The sequence below is a fragment of the Heliconius melpomene genome, chromosome 10 (assembly GCF_056956725.1).
Source record: "Heliconius melpomene rosina isolate 202511_hmr_F chromosome 10, ASM5695672v1, whole genome shotgun sequence".
Taxonomy (NCBI): domain Eukaryota; kingdom Metazoa; phylum Arthropoda; class Insecta; order Lepidoptera; family Nymphalidae; genus Heliconius; species Heliconius melpomene.
Window position 1 is genome coordinate 745487 of NC_140398.1, and position 24827 is coordinate 770313.

The following is a 24827-nucleotide window of genomic DNA, read 5'->3' on the forward strand; positions in this document are numbered from 1 at the left end:
ATGCTGTGGCTAGTCCTAAAATAAGATTCAATTTACAAAACACTTAGAAATTTTTAATATAATATGAGGCAAACCGCATTAAATTCCGCCCCATAACACGCAATATCTCCATAATCCGACAAAGTGGAAAACGTTAGTTTCTTAATGGGAATGGAATATCTTAATACCAGGTTCCCAAGTTCCCTTTGTCTACCAGCCATGAAGAATACGTGAAACTAAAATAAATAGATACCTTTATTGCGTTACAACCGTCAACAGTATCAACATACAAGTTGTAATAGTAAAACTAAAGTTACGTAATATGAAATTTTAGAGCCTACAAGCCACTTGTCACCTCCTCTACAAATGTTTAATCTGTGAAGATATACCGATGACACTTTATCTCTATGTAAATATAAATAAAACTGTCCGTCCGTCTGTTTGTACTGATCGAATCTGCTTCTTGTACGGCGATTTGATGGTTCAATATCAAATATCGGTGATTTTTTTAAAATATTATTTTTGTTTGCGCTTTTCACGCTATATTTCGCATATAACGGGGTCGGCAAAGAGAACCTAGTGTATTTAACAAGTTATATAAATTAATGAAATTCAATACAAGACTATTATTCACAAACTGTCCAGTGTTCGATTACTTTTTAAGATTACTTCGAATTACAAATAGAAATTAATCGATTTGAAAATTGGTTGTCTGTAATTAGTATGCGGTATTAAAGTCCTAAATAAATTTCTTATTGCGTTGTTTTATGTTTCTTACGAAAATTTTATTACTTTAATTTGTAACTACATTTTTTAATACGTAACCTAATACGTAATTAAATACTAGTTATAATCTCAGTTTGGGTAGACAACATCTGCCACACAAAAATATTACTGGAATCGAACTCATACCATATTCCAGATATCTTCATAAGAACCCAACCAATTCGTTATACTAACTTATCGAGGATCAGCAATGCGGACGACCAGCACATGTTCTTAAGTGATTCATTCTTAGTCAGAATAATTGCTTGTGGAAGTGCATTACAGATATAAAATGAATGATGGACGTTTTCAATGAATTTGTCTTTTCTTATTTTACACGTTTTTTACAGTTAAGATATAGTTTAGTGCCAAGTCACTTTGTTTGCCAACATTGGTGGATGGTGGAAAATCGGTGGAACGGTCAACGCCGCTCCCTATCTTATGAGAGCAGACAACCGGAAATAATTTAAATAATAATTAACAGTGCAATTGTGTCATTGTTGCACCAAATGAGCGATACGTTACATTCCCCCACGAGGTAATCGAACCTACAACTGTCGCGTTGCAGTCGCAAGCTTTTGTCCCTGCGCCACGCCGGCCTCGACATACGCTTGTATTCATATATTTATATGTAATAACGTAGGTCTGTAGGTATGCACTGTATACCGTTACAAGATCCAGTGAATTACCACTGCCACTTGAAATTATACGCTTCTCCATTATACTACGGCAATACTGACTAAAACTATATAGACATTTAAGAAAATAAATGAGTTAGCCAATTGTTAAAACAATTTGAAATTACTAAAAACTACTGAAAATAATAGAAGTGATCTGTAATATTGTATTGATCAATATTTATTTAGCTTTACGCTGTATTCTTCAAATAGCAGGTAATGACAAGAGAATATAATTTAAGACATTCTGCACTTTTAAAATATTTTTAAATTGACATCATTTATTCTCTAGAGTGAGAATCGAATCCAACACAAATACTGTGTCACTGCGCCACAGTTGCCTCCATAAAGAAAAAGATAGAAATCAATTACAGTGGCTTCTCTACCTTTTACTAAAATACACCGTAAAGCTACACCAAATGCCCCTAAATACACTGAGAGTCCAGACAAAGTGGAGTGCCACAATTCTCTTTGTGTTAAGAAAAGACGTTTTAAACAACAATGGAAACGCACTTCGTGTCAAGTGTCAGTAACAAGGCTAGCTTTCTTCTGAACAGACTGCGTTATATGCACTTTGCAGTTTAACGATATTGAACCTTATCCCCTTGTAATAGGAACCTACACAACCACTGATCATATGGACCTACCAATAAAATGGACCTTATATCTTAGTAATAATAATGAAAAATCTTTTGAACACCTTTATTATACCACTTGAAGCTATTTTTAACAAATTTTAGGAGAGCTGTAAAGGGTTACTGAGATTTTTCTAAAGACAGAATAAAAAAATATAATATGTTGTTTGTTGAAATGTATGACAATATTAAAACGAGTCTTCGAAACGAATCTTCTCTGTCCGCCAAGAGCCTTGGGTTCGATTATTCACACCAGTGACTTTTTAAGGCCGGAAGTTAAAATAATACTAAGGTTTTCGCTCAATATACTCTCCGGTAAACTAAACGTGACCTTGAGTTTTACTACTCAACACGCTATGTACCACACATAATAGTATAGACAGAGGGAACCTGGGAACCTCGAATTTTAGCGATATTTGAGGAATGGATATTAACACTAAGTTCCCTCTGCCTACATGATACAGCGTGAAGCAAAAAAAAGAAGTTAAAAAACTAGGTATAGATAATAAACGAAAGTTAGCTGCAAAATTTTTTTTTTTCGTTTTTTTCAGTCGTACCACCGGATGTCGAGTTAGTATCGAGTGAAGCATTTTTTTTACTATTTGCCGAATGACAAAGGTTCCAGTTTCAGATACCAAAATAAAGCCCTGCATGTAAAATGCAACTTTTGCGACCTTTTAAACTTTCAGTTGGATCGAGCTTTTAGTAAAAAAATTTTAAAATTTTCCAAATAGAAGTACGAAATTTGGTAATTTTCAAAGAAACCATATAATTTTGAGAAAATAATAAACAAATGACTATAAGCCTAAATTAAGACTACAAATAAACCGTACTACTACTGTAAAAGCCTATTTTTCCTGTCGCCGCATACTAAATTTGATCAAAATAATCTTGATGTAAGGCCGTTCAACCAAACAGTATAGTATATATATGTTCCTAATATTACAAGTATTTAAACGGACTTCCGGTCACACTAAGATCTATTACCCAATATTATTAGTTCACCGTGACACTATTTTTGTTTATTATATTTCGCAAATAGCCACGTGAAATAAATTACTCATAAACTTTTATACATATCGGAATAAAATTTATTTAATTAATGTTACTTATTATAGCAAAACAAGCGGCGTTGAGTTCCGCCACGCAACACTCAATCTCGTAAAGTGGGAAACGGAGTGATTTCTTCAATAAAGCTATATCAGTGTAAAATTATAGCAAGTTACAAACCCCATCAGTATATCCTGTGTTAAAAATATGCATCAAAATAAAAAATAATAGTTTAACACGTTTGAAATGAACGGTATTATATTCCTATACCTACGTATATTCTATTGCGTTTAAAAACATTGTTTACTAAGCACAAGAAATACCCACGCACTGGTGATTTAAAGTTCGGTTATATCACAGTTAAAAACCTTGACCGGTGCTGTTAAATTTAACTGCTTTTCGGCATATTTGCTCCAAACAGCGCATGTATGTATGTACCTAAGTTAAATTTTAAACCTGTTTCAAGTGCCCGTACACTGCTCTCGTATCGACAGCATTTCATATTGTGATAAAAATATTTATGGGACTTTACATTTTTTGTAGTAGCAAGGTGTAAAGAAAAGTAATATTTAGTTCTCCATTTTCGTTTTCTTTGTCCAAATTCCGCCGTTGTTTAACTTTAAGCTGCATCCCGCATAGGAGGGTTGGCAAAAGGTACCTAGGAAAGTACCTGACAGACACTTCGCTTACCTGTTACCTATCGTTAAGTACCTCAATAAATGGACAATGCATCGCAAAAATACTTTTTTAATTCGAACGAGTAGTTTCTGAGATTACAGCGATCGGCCAAACAAACTCATCAGATAGGTGTAACATACCCTAATGGCAATGGGCGTCGTAACAGCCTAATGTTAGATCTAACCGATAGTTTGCATTACAGTTAACGAGTTCTCTATAACTGGTTAATTTCCCACGCACCGTCTATCACTTTCTATCGATTTTTGATATTTGACTGTTGATTTGTGATGGCTTCGCCCACGTGTGATTTCGGTTATAATTAAAAATATATTAAATATATATGTTTTAAAAATAAGAATTGTACACACACATATAAAGAGGACAGCGTGGCTCAACGGCACAGCGCGACGATTACGGGTTCTATTCTGATTCAGGAGAATGAATTGTTCTTTTCATTGAATTTCACCATTTGACATGGCAGTCTCAAAAATTAGGAGGAAAGTGGAAAATAAAGTGTCATAACACTAGGTTCCAGCTGCCTACCTTGCTATATGTGTGAAAGTAAAAACGTAAATAAATAAAATAAAAAAACGAAGGTAAAAACCTTAATGCCTTTTTTAATAAGAGAACAGAAAACAGAGAAATTTACCACTGGTCCTTTCACTGTAAGTATTGGCTAGCGATAACTTCCATTACCATTATTTTCCTTAGTTTTAGTTTTGAACTGATATTTTTATTTTTTAGGCTTAGCGGTTTGTAGTTTGGCATGGCCTGAGATGGGCACTAGACTATTCTGGAGTGGGCACGGTCCAAATTCCTACGCCCATGACTGTAAGACATGTGTGAATGTAAAATAAATAGAATTACACAACTATCTATCACAGTAAAGTGAATTTCAAAACATCACACGCTTTGTTACGACATAAAACATTGAGGACTTACTAAACACCGTTTCTTATACTTGACTACTTATGGCAGAGCTTTAAATTTATCTTTATAATTGTATCTCCATTATTTGGGGCCAGTCGTGGCGCAGGGGCACAAGCGTGTGACTCTAACTGCCACAGGTTGTGGGTTCAATTCCCAGGGGGCAATTAAATATTTAATATTTGTATTTCATCGCTCTAACAAGGTAATAAGGCAAAGCCTATGCCTCAACAATTCGTCGGAAAGTGGATAAGTGTTTAAAAAAATAGCGTGGAATATAGTGGAAAAGTGTCTTAATGGGACCGGAGTGCCTTAACACTAGGTTAGACAGATGCTGTAACTACCACTGCACCACAACGGTGTTCTCTTTCATAATGATATTTAAATATAATCAATTATTCTACTATTAGTAATTGTCAAGTGCAAACTACAAATAACTGTAGATTCTAATCCAACCCAGAGGTATACTGATATAACAAAAAAAACTATTTTACTACATTTATTTTAACTTTTCTCTAATTTTAGCTATAACACGTATTCATACAACCAAACTTTTTTAATCTACAATCTATTATGTACTGTTATCACCACATCAATATGTATTACATATTAGAGGAAGTCGTTACAAGGTTTAAAACCAAACAATAGTACCTTATCGCATTAAGCGATAAAAACATTTGTTCACAGTTTACTAGTAATGCATTCAGATTGTAGTGTGGCATAGTTACAAAATATATTATGTTTGTATAGGATGGTTCTAGGTTTGATTCAAAAAGGATTATATTTAAAAAAAAATTGAATTGGTTTGGTGATATCAAGTGCGGCGTTGTGTTGCGCTCCAGTACAATTATTATTTATAAAGGCTCTTTAAAAAAAGTGAGGAACAAGATGTTGCCAATAACTGTTACATAATGCTGGTGGATCTATTACTCGGTGGAGATATTACTTCTCATTGTTACATCAGAATTTAAAAAAAAATTGTCAGTCTCTTTAAGATTTTTGCAAGCGGGGATTCCCAAATCGTTGGCAATTTGAACATATGACGTAAGCATCGTAAGAAATTCGATTGGTTGGAAGGTTTTGTCTCAAATTTTGCCGATATTTCTTAGAAGTTTAAAGTGAAAGTCATCTATGAGGGTTAACAGTATCCTGTTTTAAAATATATGTAGTTCTATACATACTCGTATATATTCACGTTTTATCTCGCATTTAGAAGGGTAGGCAGAGGAAACCTATTATAAAGAAATTCCGTTCTTGACCTTCCGCCCACTTTTTGAGAAATTGACTGTTTAGTAGCGAAACTGAACCCGCCTTGTTCTATTACAAGAGCAAAGAAATAAAAATAAATATTACCCCGCGTAAGAATCAAATCCACAACCGTTACGTTTGCAGTGAGATGCTTTGCCGCAGCGCCACAACAAATACATTTTTATTTTTTATTTCAAAATATCTAAATAAATATTTTATTAGAAAATTATAACTTCAATTACAAAATAATACAGATAATACAAAATTTATGTAATTTCTATTGTCCTATTCAGCTATTAATCCAAAAAGGTAGCTTTAGCATTGTCACATCTTGAAGAACGGAGTGTTTGAACACTCAGCTTTTTCTATCTACTCTGTTATGCGAGATAAAACTTAAAGTTACTTTACTACGTAAGCTAAAAATAGCAGCACGTGTTTTGCTTTTGCACGCTCAAATAAGTAATTCAAACAAACAAACTAACACATGTTTTATTAATTAAATGACTGCAGCCCATACATATGTATGTGTATATGTACAGGACATCTATTTCCTATTCTGTATATCCTTGTAAAGGTAAAGATAACACCTTAAGGTTACCTTGAATAGCAACGTGAGAGCAATTAAAATGTGTAAACAGCTCATTATTTTTTTTATTATTTCTATATAAATGTAGGTCTTACATACGAAAACAAAGGAACTATACGCTTTTTCCCGCATAATAGGCTAGGTTAGAGTTCCTGCCAATGCCATTTGATATGCGGAACTCAACGCTGCGCTTGGTTGGATCAGAGGGGGAAAAGCGGTGGATGGAAGTGTTAATGGGGAACGCCGTGCCATAATACTAGATTCCCTGGATCCCTTTCTCTACCCTGCTATGTGCAGGATACAGCGGAAATGAAATATAACCATTTCTCCGAGCGGGGATTAAACCCACAACCATCATGTTATAGTCAAACGCTGTCCCACTGAGCCACAAATGCCTTCATACGTAAGTACATATATAACTAAATAATTAAATTCAAATTCTTAATCAAATAAATACCATACGAAACCCACCATTCGTTAATTCAGTTTACGCTTGACCGCATTTTAATATCCTCCAGTGACAGCGAAGTATCTTTATTAGAAGAGATCCTTTCTACCGGAACACATTCTTAGGATATCCAGTTCTAGTCTTACGTGTAATTAATATGAGAAAAAACTTGTTTTAACTTTATTATATTATGGTATGCGAGAAACGGTAAGAGAGTATAACTTTAGCTTGAGTTTAAAAAAGTTCTTTAGGCTCCACGCTATATCCCGCACATAGTAAGATAGGTGTACCTAGTGTTAAAACACTCCGTTTTCTACTTTCTGACCAAATTTTTGAGAAACTGAGCGTAATTGGCGGAACTCGGCGCTGTGGCTTTGTCCTATTAATAAGGAATTAAACCTATAGCCGTCGAACCGACCGCTAAGCCACGACTGCTACAAAATATGTTATCAATAAAGTTGAAGAATGTTGTGATATGTCATTTTCGTATTGAGTTCTACTTCTTTAACACTATAATATAAATTTAAATATTTTTAAATATATATTTTTTGAATCTAAAAGAAATGCAGTAAGGAGTAACAAAATAATGATTCTTTTAATTTATTTGTTGCCAATCACTTAAATAATAAACAAAAAGTGTGCGTCGGCCGGGAATCGAACCCGGATCAACTGCTTGGAAGGCAACTATGCTGACCATTACACCACCGACGCCACGCGAACTTACTTATAAATAAAAGATTACAAAGCAATATAGACTTTATATCCATATATGTATGTATAATATTATAGCAACTGTGTAAATATATACGTAACTGTATTTGCGTACCCTGCTATATATGGCATAATAAGAGTGCATAAACATTAGGTTCCCTCTGCCTTCCTTGTAAAAAGCTAAATCTGAAGATAAAAATATAATACTTACATATAAAGCCCCTTAATTAGGTAATCTGAAACAAATAAAAAAACATATGAAATAATATTATCATTTCTTCGCTCTGGCGTCATGACAAAACGCTGCGTTGAGTTCCAATATACAATGCCTCCAGAATTCGGCAGGAACTGGGGAGCGGGGTGTCATGACACTACCTTCGCTTCTATATGCGGGATATAGCGTGAAGCTAAAAAAATGCTACTAAATAATTTTGGCCAAAAATTAATTAACTATATTTCAAATAGACCACTTAATATATCTTCCATAAAAATATTTTATGGAAGATAACAACTTTATTTTACATAATATCTCTTTCTAAGCTGCATTATAAATAATGATAATATTAAACTTTTTTGTTATCTTAACACACTTGCTCTATATTAAACCGTGCTTTTTATTTTTATACTTTTCAGATTTTTTCTTTCTGGTATCCTATAGTTCTGGAATTCTGACACTCAACGTCTTCTTACCAGAGAGAAAAAATAAAAAAAAAAAACAGTCAACTGAGTGGAAAACGAATCCACAACCGTTGCGGCCACAGTGAAATGACTTTATTTCATTAATTGTTAATCTATATTAAAGATACAAATAACCAGCGCCTCTTCGAAACCACTTACAATGTCATACACGAAAGAAACTGAACCAACACTTCTATTATTGTGTAATATCGTATGAACACGCATCTAAATATTTAAAAACTGAAATGTTTCACGTTCAAATACAATTTATTGCTTTTCACAATATTTATTATCGCCCTTTGATCTCTGATGAAGAAAGTTTAAATATTGATCTGATATTTCACAGTATTGCCCAACAGTGACGTAGGTAGACGTAGTAGTAAATAACTAGGTTTTAGAATTTTATTTAGGGTAATCTTTATTTTTTTTTAACTAGTGGCCGCCTGTGATTTTACGATTCCGCTGTGTTTTCGTAGGAATTTGGAGCTCCCCATTTCACCCTCTTTCTTACACACTTATCCGCTATATGCAGGTATAAAAAATACATTTGAACACTAGGTGATAAAGCGACTGGTCACTAGTACTACCCACACCGTGAAAACAAATAAATCATTCCCTCGAGTGAGAATCGAATTCACGACTGTTGCATTTACAGTGAGACAGTGTACCGCTGACTTATTGTAAAATGTAAAAGCAATTAGCAAAGTGTTTAATCACTATTTTACCACCATCTTTCTGCAGTTTGAACTAAAAAAGAAAGTATAAAAACAATTTTACACGAGTGCAAGCCGATTGATTCCGCTGATATATAAATAGAGGTGATCGTTGCCAGATAGGCTGTTTATTTTTGTACGAATAAAACATTTTGTATAGAGGGTAATGTGTTTCTAAATATATATATACGGGCTAAAACCACTCGAGGAAATTAAATATTTTATATTTTCATTTCATCGCTCTGATAACGAGGAAAAGCGTGGTGTTTAGTTCCGCTACTCAACATGCAATGCCTCCAGAATTCGGCGGAAATTGGGGAACGGAAGTGTCTTAATGGGAAAGGAGTGTCCTAACCATAAATCCCAGGCTCTCTCTACCTTACAGTGTGAATCTAAAAAAGTATATTATAAAAAAATATATCTCGCTAGCCTTACATCATTAACGAAAACAGAACCTCAATCCATAACATTTTTTTTTCACTAACCATTGTTTTAAATCTGTCAAACACATCAGCTCTATAAAATTCTAAATAAGTCATTTTTCAGTGACGTACAAAAAAGGACCACCTTGGATGACCAAAAGTCATTTTTTTCTTATCATTTTTGGAAAGAACTAATTTGACCTTTACTCACTTGAAATAAAGATTAATTTTGTATTTCGTGTAGAGTCGTTTCCGATAGACGTCCAGTTTACACACTATTAAGAGATATTATGAATCGTCATTCCTTCGAATGGACCCTTAATTTTTATATACACGAACTCTACCAAAATTAAGCAAAAACAATCGAAATTCTATCTTATTGCAAGGAAATAGGATTATTTTTTCGAAACTCACTGTAAATGGCTATATTTTTGTTGCCGTATTGTGTGGTCTATAATTAAGTTTTTTTAGGGAAATAAAAAATAGAGGTGGAGACAAATTAGGGTTATGTTTTTTATCGTTATTTTTTTTTAAAATCATTTTTTTATACAGAAGCTTCGTAATAAAGATGTTTAAAAGATAATTCATCTGAACTTTTATCTTGGGTCGTTACGAGCATAAAATATTTTGATTTTATGATAGTAACGAAGTGATTAAGGCCGCCATGTTACAGCGGTGTAGCATTTGCCTGACAACGCGATTGTAGATTCGATTCTCACTAGTGGGAATTAACTCTTTATATTTCTAAAAAGTTTAAAAACCTTTTATTATTACCTTTTTTTGTTTACCTTCATGTTCTGTCCCACATAAAGCAGAACAAGCAGAGGGGACCTGGGAACCTGGTGTAAAGATACTCCTTTGTCATTACTGCTGCATAACGGCGTAAATTTTACCGGCCTCAGAAAATTTTACACTTTATATACAAAAATAACTTTATACTAATATATATTTAACAGCTACACGCTTTTACCTGCATAGCCTATTAGCCAGACGGAACCTATTTTTATCATTGGATATGAATTCACAACAACATACAAAAATTAATTCCCCTTCTGTAAAGTTCACACAAACAAAAATAAAAAAAATATCAAGAACAACTTCATTAAGCATCTATCTACAAACATACATACATATGTCTACGTATATATAAATACTAATTTATCTTACGTTTCCCTTATATCTTATTTCTGTCTGTCTGTCACAGATTTCAAGCTTGTCAGCTGTAAGCGATCCGTAGCAAGACAGATTGTTAAATATAGCTTCTTTTTATACTTTTTGACTGCGTCAGGTTATTTTTGATTAGCCGTGTTGTCATTTAATATTTGCACTGCAATTCATTTAGTTTATATCTGAAGTCGCGGTGAAATTGAGACGTGATGGTGGTAGCTTCGATTCTTGATTGAGACAATGTTTTATTTATATAGCAATATAGAGGGAAGCTATTTTTTAAGTTATAAGAAATAGCAATCTACAAACTGCAACTGAACTTTTACTAAACGCGACAGTTGTGTGTTCTAATTCCACTTACAATTAAGAAGAAAATACTTATAAATAAAATGAACATTTTGTTCATATTTTAGTAATAGTATCGACGACCATTCTTAAATTAACTCCCACGCCCCGCCTATTTTTCGGTCCTGGCGTAAAGCAGTTTCGGAACTCAACGCCACGCCTTGTCTCTTACAGTGAGTTCATTCCCCTCCGTGGGAACTTACAACCGCCGCGTTTTCAGTCTACACCACTACACCTATTAAACTTGACACTATCTATCATCGAGAGAGCATCATTTACAAAATACGTAGAGTTTATTTTATTTTATATAGTTATTTCTGTCTTTCTGTCACAGATCTCAAACTGGATAGAGGAGGTAACTTATTTAAAACAAACGTATGTATGTATATTTGACTTTTCCTGCAGCATGATTGTCAGTTCAATTCTTATAGAAAAGCTTAAATAAATACTTTTGTATAATAAAACTCCTCTGTTCACAGTCGGAACAACGCGGCGTAGAACGCTGTCATTTGACGTATAAGCGCTTTGGGATGTGTTTGGGAGCACTGACAGGGGAATTCCAGGGGAAAAAATACCGTAAATATATAAAATAAAAAAAAGATTGTTCTTTAAAGTTTGCGTAGTTGTACAAATAAATCAATATTTATTCACGATACTCAATACTACGGATGTTTATAAAATCCTACATTAAATAATACCAAATGAGGCATATTATATTGACATATTAAATGATTTTCGCAAAATTAACATTTTCACCAGACAGCGCGACGCAAAGGTGGGTAATGTGTTTATCACACACAATTGTAAAAATGTTCACATGTTCATATATTTAAATTTATATAATAACTATACATGTTAATATATATAAATATTTAGAGCCCTATTCATTTGATTTCACAATTATCTATAGTATCAGATACTTAGTAAACATTGACTTAGAAAATATAACTCTACTGACGGACTCTCCATACGTATTGTAGGCTTCAATCATGATTCATTTTTTATACATTAATAAGAATATACATTTAAAAATCTTCCATTGAGGTGTGACTGTAAACACGACATGTTGGGTTCGATTCCCACTCGAGCAAACGAAACAAATATATTTTCATTTCCTCGGTCCGCTAACGACGCAAAGCGCTTTGTTAAGTTTCGCCACTCAACCCATAATGCGATCACATTTCAGCTTAAAGTGGGGAACGAAAGTGCTTTAACGGGAACGGAGTGTCTTGCCTATTCCGCTATATGCGGGATTACGGTGTGAAGTATAAATAATAATAAAAAATATTCAGTAAAGACCTTTGCTAATTGTCGTCACAAAATTAAAAAATAATGCAAACAATATAATTGAGGTAAACACAAAGTTAATTACCGCGCTCCTAATGTGTTTGTGTTCGAATTGAATGTTGTGAGCAAATACGTCTTTATTGAGAATAGGTTAAACATGTTACGTTAATTAGCTTATTATTTGTATGGAAACCGATGATTTTTGTGGGTTTTTGCAAAAAAAGGTTATATCCGTATTTGATTTTGGATGTTATTTTAGCTTCTTCTATTCTATAGAGAGAAGCTAGTATTTTTTTTAACTTAATTCTGTAGGTACACTTATCGCGGTAGGCAGAGGGCACTTTCACACTTACTGTTAAGACACTTCCGTTTCCCACTTTGGCATAATAAAAAAACTTACGAAACCTTCCAAAGCGTTCAAATACTGCGTTAAAATTTCCAATACAATTGTAAACAAAGTCACGGACAGACGTCAGCATTTTCCAATAAGCTAAAGCAATTAGTCTATCGTCGCGCTGTTAGTCATCTTTTTAGGTTCCGCGTCGAGTGGACTTTAATCGGGGCATAAGAATATGTGTTAATGCATTTATGTGGCGCCTTCAAGTTGTATGTAATCATTGGACTACATTGATTATTAAATATTGGCTGGAATGAGCGTGGGTTCGAATCCCGCTGATTATTTGTATATGTTTTTGTATATAAAAATAGTCAGCCTTTTGTCCACATACCTTTTTGAGTAGAGGGACTCAACACCGCGCTTTGTCTTTTTCACGAAATGAAAAAAAATCATTCCATCGAGCGGGAATCGAACGCACAACGGTCGCGTTTACAGTGAAAGAAAGTTGTGCCGCTGTTCCACAATAGCCTCAATAACCCATTCGATTCATGTTTTTATAGGAAAGCTTTCTCACAAACGAGCACATAGAAATACTTGTACTCAATCCCACTAATCTAATTTGAATCATTTTATTACTTTTTTATTTTATTTTTATTGATCATTTATTTTTGTATATCATCTTTTTAAATTTGTTTTTTTTTAATTAAACCAGCTTTTGTCCTCTTTATTTATATTGATAAAAAACTCTTACTGAAAAATATCATATGGGTTGGTATATAAGATCATTTAATAAGGTCATGAGACAAAACGCAGTGCCTGGAGAGTAAGGAACGAAAGTGTCTTAGTGGGAACTGAGTCTTATCACCTGTTTTCAAGGTTCTCTTTGCCTAGCTAGCTATGTTCCGGATACATATGAAGATAAAAAAATAGAACGGAAAAAAACGGGATAATCGTATCTATGATTAGAAATAGAAACAATATGGAAAAACTAATAAAGTTCACACAAAGAAAATTGCGGACGACATTTTGTTTTAAACAAGTCGAAGCTCAAAATCAGAGTAAAATACATATTTTTCATTTCAACATCAAAAGCCACAAGATACAAAGATATTTAAAAAAAACATCCGTTTCTAATACAATTATTTATCTACGATTTGTTAATTTAGATAACACTTCCTGCAGGAAGTGGGAGTGGATGGTGCGCTATCGAACAGTTAGAAACGCATTAGCTGTAGATACTTACTACTTACTATAATGGTTACAATCGTTAAACTTACATAACTACAGTATTGATATAAAATGTAAGAAAATGACACTCATGTGACGTCATGTATAGATATAAAGCAGAATAGGATGTTTCTTTTAGCTTAGCATAAGGGTAGGCAGAGGAAACCTACTATTAAGTCATTCCATTTCCGTTGTATTTTTGAGACATTACGTGTTAAAAGGTGGAACTCAACTCCGTATTTTCTCTTGTTACCAGAACAAGGAAATGAAATTAATTAATTTCCCGGAGTGTGAATTGAACCCACAACCGCCGCGTTTACAGTCACACGCTGTGCCGCTGCGTCACGACTGGTTCGCAGGTTAACGGTGTCTAGAGAGATTGACATTAGTTATTATAATTCTGTTGTTTCCCTTTCCTGTGGAAATTTCGGGAAATCCTTTCTTAGGACTACACCTCTACAATCCACAAGGAACCTGTAAACCAAATTTCGGCGTTCTACGCCGCATAGCTTTTATCAATCAATCACTAATGGATATATACAGATATCAATCTAAATACCAATATAGAGTTCACTGAGTTCTGTTCTGTATAATAGAAAGTAAACATTCAATTGTAATTTAAGCGCACGACATTTACAGCGGCATTCCTACGCGTTACAATAAAACTAATTGGTTAATTGTTCCTTCATTGGAACTGCTAACATTTTATTTATTATATACCCATAAATTAAGTTAAACGATATGTATTAACTAGTCGTTACTCGCTTTGTTTGTGTGCACTTTGAAACGGAAATTCCTGATTTTTTGGATCGACTTTTAAAACGGAAACTCCGTTCCCGTTGGAATTACAACAAACTTCACTTACTGCTGTAATGTAGGAGATGTTCACTATTTTATCTTACTAAGTCTTGTAGTTCCGTGTCATATCTGTTCCGCGGAAAGTGGGGTGTTCCCTACGACACTCCGTTGAGTGTTTCATACTAGGTTCCCTCTGCCTACTCAACTATATGCGGGACACAGCGTGAAGCTAAAAGAGCTTGTAAAAAGAATTATTTTATACTGAATATTGTTATGACTGATCTTGATTGTGTCATTACGCCATTATTTACTCCTGAAGAGAATCAAATTCGCGATCCTCGTCCTAGCCGTCAAAGCCGCTAACCAGTATACTAACAACCGAGTAAATTGTTACTTAACATAAAAGACGGTTAGGCAACTCACCAAGCTTTTAAAGCAAAAATATACACTACGTATGAATATTTTATCTTGATTATGTACTAGGAACTGTAGTATCTAAATAAATAGTCAATTTTAATACCAGATTCTATGTTTGTTGAGTGAAAGTTATTTAAAGTGGAATTTAACTGTCTTGTTTTATTAGGAAGGATAGTCAGGGTTTGATTTTATGTCGGTTAAAAATATCTGTTAGTTATTGCCTTTCCTGCTGTGCGGGAAAAACCGTGAAGCTGCTCAGTGTAATTAGGTATGTCAAATTTAAAACTTAAAAATCGGAAATTTGAGGCCGTCGTAGCTCAGAAGAACGCGATGACTGTGGGTTCAATTGGGGAGTAAAATATTTATTTTTTTGAATTTTACTTTGGAATTGGCTTTGAGTTTTTTTTTTATTTCACTGTTCGCGTACCTTTCTTTGTGTCGGATACCTATTATAAATTTACAGCTAATTTCAGTAATTTTCTTGCATTTACATAACTCATACTTCACAAGGTTGCACTTTATGTCTTAATGAGTCGGTTTGACTGTAATCACATAGTGTGTGGAGTGCGGACGACGTGAGCCGTAATAGTCACAGTTTATTGTTATTTTGCTCAGAACCAGACAGAAATTATTATTTCTTCTATATTTAACGTACTGCTTTAGATTTGTTCATTTGTTTTTCGTATATGGCGCAAACACGACGTAATTACACTTTTAAAAAAATGAAGATTTAAATATGTCAATGTATGCGCGAAAACGAAGGCAATATCCGTTCGTAACGTGGAGAACGGAGTGTCTTGACTCTATGCACATGAATCTGATACAAAATTCTTCGGAAGGTAAAGAACCCAAATTATATCAATCAAGTTTGGTATCTTATCTTTTAAAATCTAAGAAAAAAAATATCAAGACATAAACACTTAAAATAAATGAAGCCGTAAATATTTCATTCATTCGTTTTTAATGAATGTTTTTCTCCGTCAATGCCAATTAAGCTTGAATTTTGTCAGTTTGTTTAATTGATTATATCTCAGGAACAACAGAACTAGTTTTAGAATTCGTCGTTTGTATGTGACAAGTAATAACCATTCACGATTATTCAAGAATGCTGAACTGAGAAGACAATGCAGCTAATACTGCGCCTAGCTGCGTGATTTTGAAATATGGTTACCTACTTCGGTTATATATTTTGTCGTTAGTTGTTCTTAGTTACGACGATTTCAATACTTTAGAAATTTTGACTTTTCAAAACAAATTTTCAGTCAGGGTAAGTCAAATCAAAGTAATCCAGTGCAGCGTTAAGTTCCGCCTTTCAACACGCAATTTCTCGTTGCGTTGCGTGGGTAATGGAGTGTGTTATCAATAGTTTACTACATGCGGGATACAGCGTGAAGCAATTAATTAAATAGTCAGTACACTTCTAAATTACATTTTAAAAGTACTTAACAAATAATTAAGTCATAAGGAAGTATACGCTCTAAAGCACTACAGCCGACATCGACATCGACACAGAACATGAAACACGATAACTTTCAATAAGTGGTCGGGCCTAATGCGAAAGGCATCCATCATGTCGCCGCCTTGATTGCGGACGGGTGACCTGGACCTACCTATATAATATAATATTTATTATATAGCCTACTCGTAACCACGGGATACCGCAAAGTGTTCGAAACGTTGGGTTCCCAAAAATATATAATACTTGCTTACTACAGTTGCGAGTTCGATTCCCACTTGGGGGAATAAAGACACTCCGTTCCCCATTAAGGCTTTTAATCTCTTCTCTTTCTACCGCATTTTTGAGACATTGTGTGTTGAGTGGTGGAACTCAACCCCCCACTGTGCCCCTTTACTAGAGGGAGGAAATTAAAACATTAAACATTTCTTTCCTTCGAGCTAGAATCGGACCCACCACCAATGCACTGACAGTCGCACGCTTGTGCCCCAGCGCCACGACGGCCTCAAGTCACGTCAATATTTTAATTTAATATAGGAGCAATTAAGTTAAGATACAATCGATAATCTTTCAAGTTATGTCTCAACCAAGTCACCTTGAATAGTTCGTAGAGAGCTACATTCGAGGTGTCATTGCGTAGAAATTGTGTAACGAAACAACAAACAGTATTAATGGCAATAACTTACTGTATAAATTACCGATAACTATCATATAATAGTTTCACTGACAAGTACTAACGAACTGACATTATATATAGCTATGTTTTATGTCAGTCTTGTTGCTTATATGTACTGACATAATACTAAAATATTTCATAAACACAAAGCAATAACAAAAAACTACAATATTACTATTAAATCTGCTTTCAAAACCTACATATTCTGACGTTTTCCAAATTGTTACCCAATAACAATATAGGCATAGAACCTAGTGTTAAAATACTTCGTTCTCCACATTTCACTTAAATTTGGATAAACGAAATTTAATATCCCCCAGTGGGAATCGAACCACGACCATCGCCTTTTAATTGATTTATGTCACATTAAAAAAATACTTCAAGTAGGAAGCGAATCTGCAACCTCCACTGTAATATGACTCTACCTCTAAAGTAAACATTGCTTTGCAATTTTAGAGAATTATTTATTATTTTACAATGTGTGTGGTTAGCTATCTGCTATAATATGAGACTTCCTTAGCTCAGTGTACTACTGCCTTTAGTGACTCATGATTTTGTATTAGTTCATTTAATTAAAATAATTTATTACAATAATTTACATAATATAATACTTTGAAACAAAATATTAAATGCAATAAAAATACTATGTCATAATGTTAATTCTCAAGCTTGTTCTTTGTAAACAGAGTGAACTTAGTGGCAAGACATTCTGTTTCTCTCCTCTCAATTTTCGAGACGTTGAATGGCGAAACACAACACCGCGCATTGTCTTGTTACCAGATCGAGCAAATAAAATAATTATTTCCCTTAAATGGGAATCGAAACACAACATTTAACAGTCCGTAACGCAGCAGATCTGAAATGATTTAATAAAATCATCTATTTGCATGGAAATATAGTCTTAGTTTTGAACCTTTGACATATATGTATGTATAATTAAATGTGTTAATTTTCGTCGTTATGATTGTATATAGTACTGTTTCTTACTTGCAGTTTGTTCCACGTGGTCAAGTGTAACTAACTAAGAGTTGTATATGACACATGACACATGACACATTCTAAGTATCGGAAGTTCTTTGCTGTGACAGCAAGTACAAGGGTACATTGAAACGATTAATGTAATATTTCTCTATAAATGGAAAAATAATTTGCACAAAAATAATCTATCAATTCAAAAGGTAGTTTTAAAGTTTTTTTTAATAGCAAATACCTCACCAACTAGGATTTGAACCTGTTTCCTTAAATACTGATCGGCACGGCACTTGTTATCAAACAACTAACGCATTTTCTATTAGCACCAAGCCCCCGTATAGCAACTCTAAGCGTTTCATTAAATATTTCGACAGATGTCACCTTTGCGTTGAACTTCAATTGTTTATTTTAGTTCGCTCCATATAAACTATACGGTACTAGTGTTGACAGTAAAAATAACTTTTGTGGGTAAATATTGATTTTTTTTCATTATCACTATATATGTAAAGAACACCGTCGTCGAACAGGCTGTCATGGCACAGTGGGACTGCGTTCGACTGTAAGCGCGTTGATTGTGGCTTCGATCCCTACTCAGGGGACATAATTAAATTTAAACTATTTTCACTTTGGTAGACAAAACGCGGCGTTTAGTTTCGCCACTCAACAAGGCAGTTTCCAAAATGGCACGGAATAGCAAGGAAGAGAGGCCGTTATGGTACAGGTAAGATGCTCCTTATAGCAAGTTGGTTGTAATGGCAGATTTATTTTATTTTCACGTTATATTATATTTGCTTATTAATAAGATTTATATTAAAATTGTTGGAAATAACTTTCTCTACCACCTGTATCATTTTGTGTATCGATCTACCAATCATCCTGTTTAATATATAACATAGAATGTATGACAAGAGTCGTCGGCAATACAAGTTACATAAGTGAAACAAAATCAATAGTACGGACAAGTGAACCCGGAAAACGTCGCTTGACACACATTAGGACAAAACAAAAAAAGGATTAAACGCCCATAAAACATGGAATGGCATTGTTTTCCAGTAAACAATGGACTTTGAAATCTCGAGTTGACTACTGAGAATTGGTCAAACAGTTGTTGCTCCTCAGATAAAAGATAAAAGACAAAGAAAATATTAGTTACATTACTATTATACGTTTTTAGGTAGAGTATTTTTTTATATTTATGTAAGTATTTTAAGGAGTTCACCACTGCACCTTGTAGTGCAGAGCGTGGAAATGAAAATTAAATAAAAAAAGAAAAAAAGCTTCAAAGCGCAAGGTTCTCTCTTTTACCCACACAGCAGGGTAGGCAAAGAGAACCTCCAGCACTGCCTCGTTACTAGAGCGCATAATAGAGTAAATATGAAATATTTGGAATCTTCAATTCCTCGAAGTGGAAATCCAACCCACTACCATAGCCGCACGCATGTTCTATCACATCACATTTATTATCCGACACTAAAACACTGTGCAATTATGACGCTACATTTTTTTAATTTAGTAGACTATCAACGTTTTGAAATGAGTGATGTAAAATTAATGTCCCAGAGGGTTCGGGATCTCTTCCAGCCCTTCCAAACAAACAGTGGATTTAATTGCACAATTTTGGTTAAGGAAAAAAATGTACCGAGGACACACTCTAAAAAAATAAGGAGTATGGTATCAGTATCAGCTTCACGCTGTATCCCGCACACGGCAGAGTAGGCAGAGGAAATCTAGTGAGCCACTCCGTTCCCCATTTTCCGCTGAATTCTGGAGACATTGCGTGTTATGTTGTGAGTGAAAAATAAAGAAATAAGCCTTAAAGCCTAGAAAAAATCCGTGATAAGTTTTCTTAGTTATAGAAAATCCATAAGATAAATAATATGAGATAATTATATACAGTTCATAGCAAGTTATGATAGAGATAACCTTTGGATATGTGCTCTGGGTTTATTTGAGTAATCTCATAACTATCAGTAGTTAAAAGTTCTTTCAAAATGTTAAATATTGACGTCATATTTGCATAACTGTAACATAGCTGTGAGTTAGAATCTAGAATTTTTTTTTAGATATATCTGTATATTTTCGTTTCTCAGATTTTTTAATTGATATTATGAGCTCTCACTTAACTGCCAAATTTCATAACTGTAGGTCTACGGGAAGTAAAACAATATTTAATTAAAGTAGCATAACTGTCAGTAGTCTTTTACTAGGGCAACTAAATGTAAATAATTTAAATATAATCATTCCATCGAATAGGAATCGAACCCACAACCATCACATAATGTGCAACATGACACAAGAAGCAACTAAAAATAAAGATATTACAAAATGTTGCCGACGAAACAATTAATTTGAATTAAGTAAGCGCTATAAATAGATTTCCTTAACATACAAGTATTATTAATATTTTAATAACATGTAACCGCAACCGCCGCAAGTTCGAATTCAGAATTAAAAATTTATTAAAAATTTAAACATATTTTTGTATTTTTTAACCTACTGGGAAAGATTTTATTTGGGGCAGAGTTGGAAGCAGAAGTATTTCAATGGGAACGTTGTGTCTTAACATTAGGTTCCCAGGTTCCCTCTTCCTATGTGCAACATGCAACGTGGAAACAAAAAAATCTATCTTGTTAAATAATAGTTTTACTAGACAAATTTCCACTACGTCACAAAAATGTCGTAATGTGAATCATCTCTTTAATACTTCATTATAAATTATTACTTATTTTATATAATTTATAACAATAATTATATTTATTGTACTCTTAACATAAGAAAAATATTATTCTTAACTTTTATATTATAATTAAATATTTTTTTTATAAAATAAAAATTGAGATACATTTCCGCAAGCAAAGCCAAAGCGCGGTTGTGTTCCGCCACTTAACATGCGACGCCTCCAGAATTCGGTGGTCGATATAAGAGTTGAAATACAGCGTTGGGTTGCTATCTCTCTAATCTAAAAGCTGAAAAATAAAGTATGAAATGAACAGATTTTATATGCAAATCGTAAATTATGCGGGACATTCATAAACATTACGTTTTTTTTTAATAATTGTCAAAATTGACTAACAAAGTTGAGTACGAGCAGTTTTTAATAACTTCAATTAATATATATATGTAGTAATACATGAGGCCAGCTGTGGCGCAGTGGCACAAAATGTGAGTGTAAAAGCGACAGGTTATAGTTTCGACTTCCACTCGAGGAAATTAAATATCTAAACTTTTCATTTCTTCGCTCTTGAGTCCAAGTAAAGTGTGGCGTTAGGTTCCGCCCCTTAACACGCAATGCCTCTAGAATTCGTCAAAAATTTGGAACGGAATCTCCTAACACTAGATTCCCTCTGTCTATCCTGCCGTGTACGAAACGGTAGCAAAAAATACTAAGTCAAATACATACAAAAAAATAAAATTTATTTTACTAAAGGGAATGATAACTATTTTCTCCTTCTCTGCCTCAAAAAAATAATGACATCACGAATTCTCTAATGAAATGCCACGCCGCCCTTATCTTACCAGATAAATAAATCCCATACTTTTATTATATGTACTACAAATAACGTAACGTAACTACTACAAATGTGTGTCCCGGCTATTCAACATAAAATCAAGTAGAGAAGATACGAAAGAAAAAAGCACGACTCTATATAATTATTATTCTCTTTATCAATTATTTTATTTTACGAACATATACTTTTTAAGGTTATTATTAAATTAATCTAATAAATAACTTGCCACGATACTAGCTTTTGTATTAGAAATAAGAACTAAAATAATTTTATCATAATCACTTGATAAAACTTGTTTACAAAGATAAGATTAAAATTTGCAAGGCTCATTCAACGTACAAGGTTTCGGTAATGAATTAATTTTGATTTAAGATAGTAAATAAATAATTAAAAGAAAATCTTGACCGACGGACAAACCAACGGACAACAAAAATAAGGGTTCTTTTCTTTCACAAGGAACCCTAAGCCACTATTGTGAAACATTTGAAAAGTGGTTGAACAAAATGAATTCTAGTAATATGTCTTATGCGCCTACGCCTTTCATAAAAATGCGGAAGATACAGAAAAATATTCAAAAAGAATTATATTTTCTCACCGTGATCCAAAAAAGATAAATTCACATAAATTGTTTGTGCTATTTAAAAATTTTTAGTCTATAAATAACCTGGTACTGTTTCATATAACACAATTTAAGTTACACCGCAAAAATATTGTATAACATTCGAAACTCATGAAATGTCTAACATGTTGATGAGTATTTATATTAATAAAATCTTTTAATTACTAACATGTTAAAATTCTACACCAAATTTATGAACATAAAAGTATTCGAACTCACGATATCAATATATCGCCTGTACTAGGTTACTGTGACACAAATCTAAGAGCTTAAAATTTTTCCATCTTGTAAACAATGACACAGTGTCCGCTTATCACAAAATTCCCATAATTGTTTAATGATCCTGATGATAAGAACACAAACAAACCTCCGTCCATGGAAGTTCAAGAACAGGCTAACTAAGTTTTACTATTTATAATTAAAATTTACATTTCGAGCTAAACTCATAAAATTTTACAACCAACATTAACACGTTTACTGCTCTTTAATTAGAACTTGATAAACTTGTAAATAAAATGCGCTGAGATGAAAGTTAGTACTACAGACACTAGAGCCTATTGAAACAAAACGACTGCTAGCACAATGCCACTATTAAACACAAGAAATAAATTAAAACTTACCATTTGCAGCATCAGAATTTAAATTTTAATTCCGTTCACGACACAAAATATAAGTTATCAATTTTCAAAAACACTATACCCAGTATCCACCCCTGCGGCACACCCGAAATTATTTTTATTCGAAATTGGCTCGCGTGCGCGTCTCGTTGGCGCGTGGCGCTCTTTGCTGCCTGCTTTCAACTGAACTATCAGTAACTGACTGTATGACGGTGCGCCGGCGTCTCTCCTCCGTGTTTACTATAGTCCATGTGCAACGCTATCGAACGTTCAACCAAAATCCAACCTTCCCACTCCCGTATAAAGTTCATTTTCGATCGTATTCATTTTCCTCATGCTTATCTGTGTTAGTAAGTCGAACACATGTATTGTCGTTTAGTATGAATGAAAAATAAACTCTACACATAGAGCTTTCCGACGGTCGACTGTTTATATTGTAACCTTAATTAATGTTTTCAACCACTTGATATGTTAGCGTTCGTCCTCTGGGCTGTTGGTTTAATTGTATGATTCATTCTTTATTCTCTAAGCGTTTTTAATATCGATCATTTTTCTTGCAGTTAAGCCTCGCCGGTAATACTTAAGCTCCTTACGTGACGACGTTGTTTCTCATCTTATTCTAAATAAGATTTGTCGAGGAAACTTTTTACGCGATAATACAGTTATGAGAAGTTATAAGATAATTGGATTTCTTAGTATTTGTGACGTGATTTGTGAGAAACTTGCATATTATTTTAGTACGCTTATCATCCATGTGTTGTTAATTATTATACATATATGTTTATGTGAGAAAAAAAAATAATGTTCTAATATTTTGTACATATCATATTCATTTCCTCACTAAAAAAACAAGACAAAGCGCGGCACCGAGCGAATGCAATATCTTGGGAACTGGACAGGTCGTGGGGACCAGAAGTATCTTAACGCTAGGTTCCCTCTGCATATTGTACTATACGCAGGTTGCAGTGTAAAAAATACATGTTATATAAAGCAACTGTAAAGTTTTTCGCCAACCCCCTATCTGCAGAACTGCCTTCGATACAGGTCGAGAACAAGAGGCGAGTGACATTACTGACATTGTTAATCTTATGGATGATCCGAAAATGCTTGTGAAAGGTAAATTTATTGAAGAGTGTTTTGATTTGCAATGTTTATTGAATTGATTTATATCGAACGAATGGCAATTAAATAAACGTTGGTTTTCCTCTCGACAATGAACAGAACATGTTGCTGATACATGCTCTTGATTCAATGTTTCTTTGTAATACCCACTTCCCAGATCTTAAGATTTCACTTAATATATTATTTTTAGGTTCACATATTTCCTACATACATATCAGGGCAGATATAAACAACCTAGTTATATCTGTAGCAGAGGTATATAGGAAACAAAAAAGTATTAATAACTATTTATATTTGTTTCATGACCAAAGAATGATATTCGTATCATTTTTATGTACTTATTTCTCTTAATGGAAATTTAAGTCACAATCCTTGCATTTAATTGCATCATACAGCAGTAGGTATAGAGGACATCTAGGACCGCCCAATTTTCGAGATATTTTGTACTGAGTGGCGACAATCAGTACCTACTGGGCTTTGTCTTGTTACCAGAGAGGGGAAATAAAAATAACTTATTGCCCCGACTGGAAATCGAACCTACAACTTCAGTTATTACTTATTTATATTGAATGCATATAGAAGGTCATAAGTTCAATGGAACTATGCCAAATGATAGATGCATGATGTATCGGTCTGATTACGAAATTATATGGAAACTACGCCGAGCCCACGTTAGTAGAGACCTTGGGAGAGAGGACAAATAGGTGTGTCATTGGGCTTGGACGAATTAAAGACAAATGTGATTATTTTTTCAATTTCAC

The 24827-nt window shown here is 33.7% G+C and overlaps 1 protein-coding gene and 1 non-coding gene across 3 annotated transcripts in view; both read right to left on the minus strand.

Annotated features, from left to right (window-relative positions):
• The window catches only part of LOC146535068 (facilitated trehalose transporter Tret1-like), a 55970-nt gene extending 32819 nt beyond the window's left edge, over window positions 1-23151 (minus strand). The window contains exons 1-2 of one of the 2 annotated variants that reach the window (XM_085191244.1): window positions 22948-23151; window positions 7916-7940 (exon numbers count right to left, since the gene is read on the minus strand). The gene's annotated coding sequence lies outside the window, so the exon portion shown is untranslated. The remainder of the gene's footprint in view (window positions 1-7915; window positions 7941-22947) is intronic. The other variant, XM_085191246.1, reaches the window with a different exon arrangement.
• On the minus strand, window positions 7633-7704 carry TRNAG-UCC (transfer RNA glycine (anticodon UCC)). Its single transcript has one exon. It is a non-coding gene; the product is annotated as a tRNA-Gly (tRNA).
• Window positions 23152-24827: the final 1676 nt, after the last annotated feature.